Raw genomic sequence first — 8,152 nt, 5'->3', positions numbered from 1 at the left:
CACTATTTCACCAAGGCCAGCAATAGGCTGTGGGTCTGTGCTGAACATCTGCAGCAAGAGAATGATGTTTAGCTTAATTATTTTGTTTGGTTTTTGGTTAGAGTGTTGATTTCTTTGGGTCTTTGGTTTTCCTGTGTTTTCATTTGAAGTTTCATTATATATTCATTATCTTTTTGTTAATGTAATTAATGTAATGCATTTTGCTAAGTCTATATCTTGTATAAACTGACTCCCCACGTTAAGAATTTATTGAATAAAATTAGTGTATTGTTATGGATAAAACATCATCTCTAATTATTTCTATTATAAGGATATTCTGCATTTATGTGTGGTTCATACATAGTCCTGTAACACTAGAAGTTTTAGGCAGGAATGGGACTCTTCAAGTATTATGTTGTTTAGGCTTCATAAGTAGTGCCCAGCCAGACGGATCTCCACATAAAATTGAGCTTTTGATGTGGATAATGTATCAAACTATGTGGATCCCGAGGTCAGGATGGAAAAACTATCCTTGCTCTATCTCTATAGTAAAAAATTTAGCTACAGTCATAATGTACTCTCTTGGATGACCACGTCAGACAAACAAATTAGAAACACAACAGTATTTCTCTAATACATCTCAGGAAACAAAAATATTCACATTGAGTAATTAAAATCTTCTGAATTATAAATGAAGTGATTGGGATTAAAATGACCTTCAAAGTTCATTTCAGAATTGAATGTTTGATACCTACTTCATCGAACTGTTTTACAAAGGACTAGTAGATATGGACTTGCTGGAGGAGTTGTGACAATGGAGGTTGGTATTGAGGTTTCAAAAGCTCATGCCAATCCCTGCCTCTGTCTTTGTCCCTGTCTTTGTCACTATCTCTCCGTCTCTGTTGATCTCACTATGTTTCTCTCTCTTTTTCTCTATATCTCAGTCTATAATGTCTCTGTCTCTGCCTAAGTCTTTCTGTTTGTCTGTCAATCTGTATCTATCTATCTCTTTCCTCTGCCTCCTCTATATGTATCAGATGCAAGTTCATCTACTCCTCTATTTTTATGATGCCTGTATGCATGCCTGCCTGCCTACCGCCACGTTCCCCAACTTGACAATCCTGGATCACACTTTTATATTGTAGGTCAACCCCAATTGAATATTTTCTTTATACGTTATCCTGGTCAAGATGTGTCCTAGCAATAAAACAGTGAATAAGAAAGCAAAAGAAAAACTTAATCAATGCAAAGATCAGCTACAAGATGGGAGAGGATCTTTACTAAGTATACATATGACAGAGAGTTCATTTCTAGACAATCTGATGGTGTTTAAAACCAAACAACAGGAAACCTGCCTGTTAAATATTAAAACATTATAAATTTAAACATTTCAAAATGTTCTATGGCTGTACATGGTAGTGCACACCTGTAATCCCAGCAGTCAGAAGGCAGAGGCAAGAAGAACTGCATGAGCCTCTGGACAGTCTAGTCTATGTACTAGATTCTGGGACAGCAGGGGTAACTAGAGAGTCCCAGTCTCAAACATACTCCCTTCTGATGTTCTGTCGAACTGAACAGAATCTTCAAGAAAGAGAAAGAAATGGATCATAGATATGTATTTACATATTTAATATCCTTCCTCATAGGAAAATGCAAATTAAAATAGTTTTAACCTTGTATCTTACTGCAGTCAGAATGGCTATTACAAATAGACTAAGGACCACAACTGTTGGCATGAGTGTGGGGTAAGAGAACATATATTCACCTGTACAGTCATTATGAAAAACAGGAGAAATGTTCTGGAAAACATTACTAGAGATAGATCTTCTATATGAACCAGCTGTACTATTTGTGGTGGTGTGAATGAGAAGAACCCTTATAGGCTCATAGATTTGAATACTTGGTTAACAGGGTATAGCACTATTTGATCAAATTTGGAGCTGTAGCCTTCTGTGGGGGTGGGCTTTAAAGTTTCAAAAGTCCAGCTCAGGGCCAGTATCCCTGTTTCCTGCAGATCCAGATCCAGAACTCTCAGCTACTTCTCCAACACCATGTCTGCCTGTGCATGATTCTGTCAAGACAAAAATGTACTAAAATTCTGAAATGGTAAGCAGACCCCCATTTACATGCTCTCCTTAAAAGGACCTATCATGGTCCTGTTGTCCCTTTCTAGCAAGTGAACACAGACTCAGACACTATTCCAGGGCATATAGCCAAAGGCATTATCCTAAGACAGACACCCGGAGGTGCTCATGTTCCTTGCTGCTTTATTCACAATAGGCAGGACATCAAAACAACCCAGACGTAAATATAACTGATGAAAGGATAATGAATATATGGTTCATATACACAATGGTAATGAACTGTGACAATATAAATGAAATTTACAGGTTAATGGATGGAGACATGAATAATCTTTCTGAGTGATATAACCCAGACCCAAAAAGACAAATACCACATGATGTGTCTTATGTGGATGGTAACTTTGAATGTATAGAGATGTGTATTTAAACTGCAGTATCCATAGAAGGTAATGCATAGTGTTGGGTTATAGGAGGATATTTCAAGAAAATAATAGTACACATAATTGGTGAAGGAGAAAAAAAGAAAACAGTAGGACAGAGTGAGGTAAATATCTTGGGAGATTGCAGAGGAGTGTGGTGGCTTGAATATGCTTGATCATGGGAGTGGTACCTTTAGGTGTTGTGGCCTTGTTAGAAACAGTGTGTCAGTGTGGAGGGTGAGCTTTGAGACCCTCCTACTAAACACCAGTTAGACAGTCTTCTTGGTGCCTTAGGAATAAGATATAGAGCTCTTAGCTTCTTCTCCAAAGTAATGTCTGTCTAGATGCTGCCATGCTTCCTGCCTTGAAATCAATGGACTGAGCCTCTGAACCTATAAGCCAGTCCCAATGAAAAGTGGCCTTGGTCCTGGTGTCTCCTCACATCAATAAAACTCAAAGACCTGGGACAGTAGACCACCATGTCAGGAATTTGGTAAGGTTGAGTGGGTTGGAAGTCCCAGACCCACAGTAGATGGCAAAAGTGTCACCTGCTTCCTACCAGGCCTCTTTCATGGGACCAAAATCTCTACATAGGTACATGGCCTGTGGTCATTTAGAACAGAATAAGGTTCCCCATACTAATGAGGTACCTAGAAGATGGTAGGGTTTAGTCAATAAGCTTCCCTTCCTGGACATTCCTTCCTCAGAAGGTACTTACCTTCTAGTCTAACCTCAAGACGTGTTATGCTTTCATTTCCATGAAAAACAATCAATAAACAGTTTAGAACCAAGGACTGTCTCTCTCATCAAACCAACTGTGGGTTATATGGAGAAAAAGCCTTTGCCTACAGAGCCATGCCATCTAAGTCTCCAACAGAAGGACCCTCAATACTCCTGGACTAGCCACTTCTGAGCTAACCCAGAATTCCCCATTCCCTGTTTTCAGGGCTAGTTCTCAGCCTGCTGGCCTCCTACATGCTCAGCTCCTCTGTGACTTCTAGCAGTACCTGCATGTCCAAGATTCTGAGACCCCTTGGCCTGGTCTCCTTGCAGGCCAGCAGGCTCTAACCTGCTATAAACTCCCTGCAACCCAGCACTGTCTGGATGTCCAGGATTTCCTGGGTCCCTGACCCCAGACTCCTTAACATAGGCCCATGGAATTCAGAACCTCCATTCTCTACTCTTGCCTGTGGTTTTCATTGTCAAATGGACTCCAAGGTGTCAGGGAACCCCAGCTTCCACCTCCCATGCCCAAGGCGACATTCTTCCACCCCCTAAGTAGTGTAATTGCATTTCAATCCAGGTCAATACCAGACAGTGGGCTTAGGATACATACAATCTACCATGTCTGCATTTGGTCTGCCCAGTTGGTTTCCCACACCTGTGCTGCAGACCAGAAAGCAAAACAACACTAAGACAAGGAAGTAGTATGGAGGTGGGATAACTGACTGCAGACTTTTGAAAGGCCACCTGTAAGCCTACAATTTAAGAAGCTTTATAATACACAAACCCATATAAAGGAGGTTTAAATGAAAATACCCTATTATGCTCTGACAATTCCTCCCCTGAACATAATATACTACCCAATGAAAAGCCCAGGGCCAGGTTTGCCTTATCTTGTTTGGAGTTGCTCATCACTGAGTCTCATACACACTACCCAATCATTAAAGACTGCGTCCATTGCTCTTCCTTCCTTTCTGGAAGTCAATGGTCAGACCACATTGCTGAAGAAGATGGTATCTGGCACAGCCATCAATTCAGGCATCTATCTCATTATTTTCTGTGTGTTGAGAACATATCTATTGCTCTTTAGCAGTTACTTGGAGATATTTGGCCCACTACAACCCACCAAATGTCTATAGAAGAGATAATCCCTTGGTAGCTGAGATTGCAAATCCCAGTCCATCATCACCCTCCTAAAATCTGGCAATTGATATTCTAATTTCAGCTTCTCTAAGTGGGCTAAACTGGAGAGGGAGCCCAGGGCCTCAGGCACACCATGCAGCAAACACTACAGGACAATACACTACACTTCACCACAGCACACCGCACCACACCACACTACAGTATACTACACTAGATAACCCCAGTCCTCCTGTTTCTCTGAGATCAACTTTGGCTGTCCACTGTGGGAACATGTCTACTTTATATATCTGCAATGGATATAGGAAAATATGTTTTAACCAAGATCACTTCGGTGTTTGTCTAGCACGTTTGTTGGCAATGTTAAAGATTTTCAATTGGCATGCAACTTTATCCTTTGTGAAGATTCAATATAAGAACACAATGTACAACTATCAAATCATTTATCATTTCTTTTCATTGGGAGCTTTCAACTCCCATTTTCATTTTGACCTAATGTTTTCTTGTTGGTTGGTATTGTGGTAGAAGCTGTTCCACATTCTTTAATTTTCTTCTCCTAGGTATAATGACCATTACCATACGACCCTGAAAATATTCATCTCATCAGATACCTTTAAAGGGGCTAAATACTCTTTTGCAAAGAAATTATGGATTATGGAGAATCTGGGGGTTGGGTTGTAAAATACTTTCACAAAATAGACAGAATATAAAAGCTCGTAACTAGTTTCTGGTTTATTTAAAAGGATCAGCTTACCTGTAGTATAGAAATGATTTTCTTAAACAAGGACTTGCTGTAACCAAGTCTGTGAAGATTAGCTTTAATTGTCAGTTGGAAACAACCTGGAGTCAATCTCGGAGCAGAATCTCAACAAGGGATTTTTCCATGGGTGGCCTGTGGTCATATCTTTAGGGTTGGTTCTCTTAGTCAAATTAAATGATATCAAAAACCACAGCCCACTCTCAGAGGCAATATTCCCTAGGCAGGGAGGAGGCCCTGAAATGCATAAAGGTGGAGAATTGAACTGAACACAAGTAAGCACTCAAGCGAGCTAGTGAGCATATCTGTGTTCATTTGTCTCTGCATTGGAATGTCAGTGTGATGTGACCAGTACTCTCAAGCACCACCTGTTACGACTTCCTGCAATGCTGGGCAGTCACATGAAAATGGAAGCTAAACAGTTTCTCTCCTAAGATGCTTTTTCTGAAGTGTCTCTTCATTTGTCCACCCTGTCAGATCTTCTCATTTGGAGACTTGAAACTATTTTTACTTTAATTCTCCATCAAATATAATAAGTTTCTGGGAACTGAACTTTCCCTTCTACAATGTTAAGTACTAGAATTAATTTCTTCGTTCTTATTGTAATTTGACATCTGTTATCTAACAATCCCATCTCCTTCCTTCTACTCAGGTCTCTACAAGAACTATCTCATCTACTCTATTTCTATAGAAGAGGTAATCCCTTGGTAGCTGAGATTGCAACTCCCAGTCCACCATCACCCTCATAAAATCTGGCAACTGATGTTCTAACTTCAGCTTCTCTAAGTGGGCTAAACTGGAGAGGGAGCCCAGGGCCTCATGTATACCAAGCAGCAAACACTACACGAGTGTACACTACACTTCACCACAACACACCACCCCTCACCACACTACAGTATACTACACTAGAGAACCCCAGTCCTCCTGTTTCTCTGAGGTCAACTTTCTTTCTTAGCCCTTTCTCAGCCTTCCTGCATGGATTATCTGCCCAAACAAGGTGAATGTACTAAAACAAAGGGAACATTTTCTACTTTCATAATCCACATTGAAATTAGCTGTGAACTCTGTGCAGAGTTCATGACCACCAGGAACACCTCGCCTCCCTTCTCCCCATTGCCACTTATTTGGGTTCTCTCTCCATTTTTTCTGTTCTCTTTTCTAATCTGAGGGTACAGCCTTGGATACTCAGATTTTGGGTACTTTGTCCTTTCCTTCAGACCTCTGTATTTGCTGTGTCTACTCTTAGGACTCTGTGTATCAGGCTGAGTACTTAGTAGAGCTGTTTCTAACTCTGCATCAGCAGATACCCACAAGAGCTTCTGGCCCTCAGATAGGTGGTTCTTCAAAGCTTTAGATAAGAAGTGTGACTCTGAACAACACCCTGACTCCTGCAGACAGATGGCTGCTGAACATACTCCATGACTAGTTGTCCCAGGAGGGTTTTGGGACTCCTCCAAATCTGGCTGCACTGCAGCTTCCCTTACAATTCAATGTGGATGTCTTACAGGTTAAGAGGATCAGTCAAGTACCAACAAGGTAGCCACATGGATGCATCCAGAAAGGCATGATTCAGGAGAAGCTGAAAGTCCTACATGTTCATGTGAAGGCTGCTAATAGAACAGTAATGTCCAGGCAGCTAGGGTGAGGGTCTTGACCACACACTATACTCTAACATGGCCACACCTTCTTATATTGCCACTCAGTGGACTGAGCATATAAAAACCATAAAAAATATTTATTTATGCAAAAATATTTATGCAAAAATACACAATAACTTCTTGGAAACTGAATCTAATAGCACATGCAAATGATCATTCACCATGATCCAATAGTCATCATGCATAGGATGTAAGAATGATTCAATGTTTTGGAATTCATCAAAGTAATATACTATGTAATAAATTTAAGAAATTTTTACTTGATCATCTCATTAGATGCTGTATCATCCCACGAATGCAGGAATGACTCATTATGGACATCCATCAATGTAATCCACTATATAAAATATCTTAAAATATATTGGATAATCTCATCAGATGCTGAAAAATTGTTTGACAATATACAATACAACTTCAAGATAAATGCATTGGAAGAATCAGAAAGTCACGGTCTATATCTGAATATAATAAGAGCAACATAGATCAATCCAGTTGCCAACATAAAAATATATGGAGAAAATTTTGAAGCAATCCCATTAAAATCAGAGACAAGGAAAGACTTCCCCCTCTTCCCCTATGTATTCAACATAGTCCTTGACATTTTAGCCATAGCAATCAGGCAAAAAAGGCAGATCAAAGTGTTGCAAATTGGAAGGGAAGAATTCAAGACACTACAATTTGAGGAGTATGGGATATTACACATAAATGAGCCCCAAAATATCCAGGAGAGAACTCCTACAGCTGATAAATAACTTCAGCAATGTCAATGGATATAAAATTAACTCAAACAATCCAGGAACTTTCCACTACTCAAAGGATAATTAGGCTGAGGGAGAAATTTTTAAAAACTACATACTTCACAATAGTCACAAACAATATCCTGGTGTGATTCTAACAAAGCAAGGGAAAGATCTGAATGACAAGAACATTAAGTCTCTGAACAAAGAAATCAAAGAAGACTGTAGAAGATGGAAAGATCTCCCATGGTCATTGATGAGCAGGATTAATATAGTAAAAAATGTCCATCTCGCCAAAACAATCTACGGATTCAATGCAATCCCCATCACAATTCCAACTCATTTCTTCACAGAGATAGAACAAGCAATTCTCAAATTTATCTGGAATAACAGAAACCACAGTATAGCAAAAACTATTCTTAACAATAAAAGAATGGCTGGGGAAATCACCATCTCTGATCTCAAAATATACCACAGGGCAATAGTGATGAAAATGGCATGGTACTGGTATAGAGAGACAAGTAGACCGATGGAATAGAATTGAAGACCTAGAAATGGACCTACACTCATATGATACTTGATCTTTGTCAAAGGAGCCAACACCATCCAGTGGATAAAAGACAGCATTTTCAACAATTGGTGTTTGTTCAACTGG

The 8,152-nt window shown here is 39.8% G+C and overlaps 1 long non-coding RNA gene across 1 annotated transcript in view; it reads right to left on the bottom strand.

The window, feature by feature from the left end:
• LOC147001736 (uncharacterized) overlaps positions 1–8,152 on the bottom strand; it is a 227,454-nt gene that overhangs the window by 65,682 nt on the left and 153,620 nt on the right. The gene's annotated exons all lie outside the window — the stretch shown is intronic.

The sequence above is a fragment of the Mus caroli genome, unplaced genomic scaffold, assembly GCF_978045245.1.
Source record: "Mus caroli unplaced genomic scaffold, Mus_caroli_1 scaffold_12, whole genome shotgun sequence".
In the NCBI taxonomy this organism is placed as follows: domain Eukaryota; kingdom Metazoa; phylum Chordata; class Mammalia; order Rodentia; family Muridae; genus Mus; species Mus caroli.
This window is presented reverse-complemented; position numbering and strand designations above follow the sequence as displayed.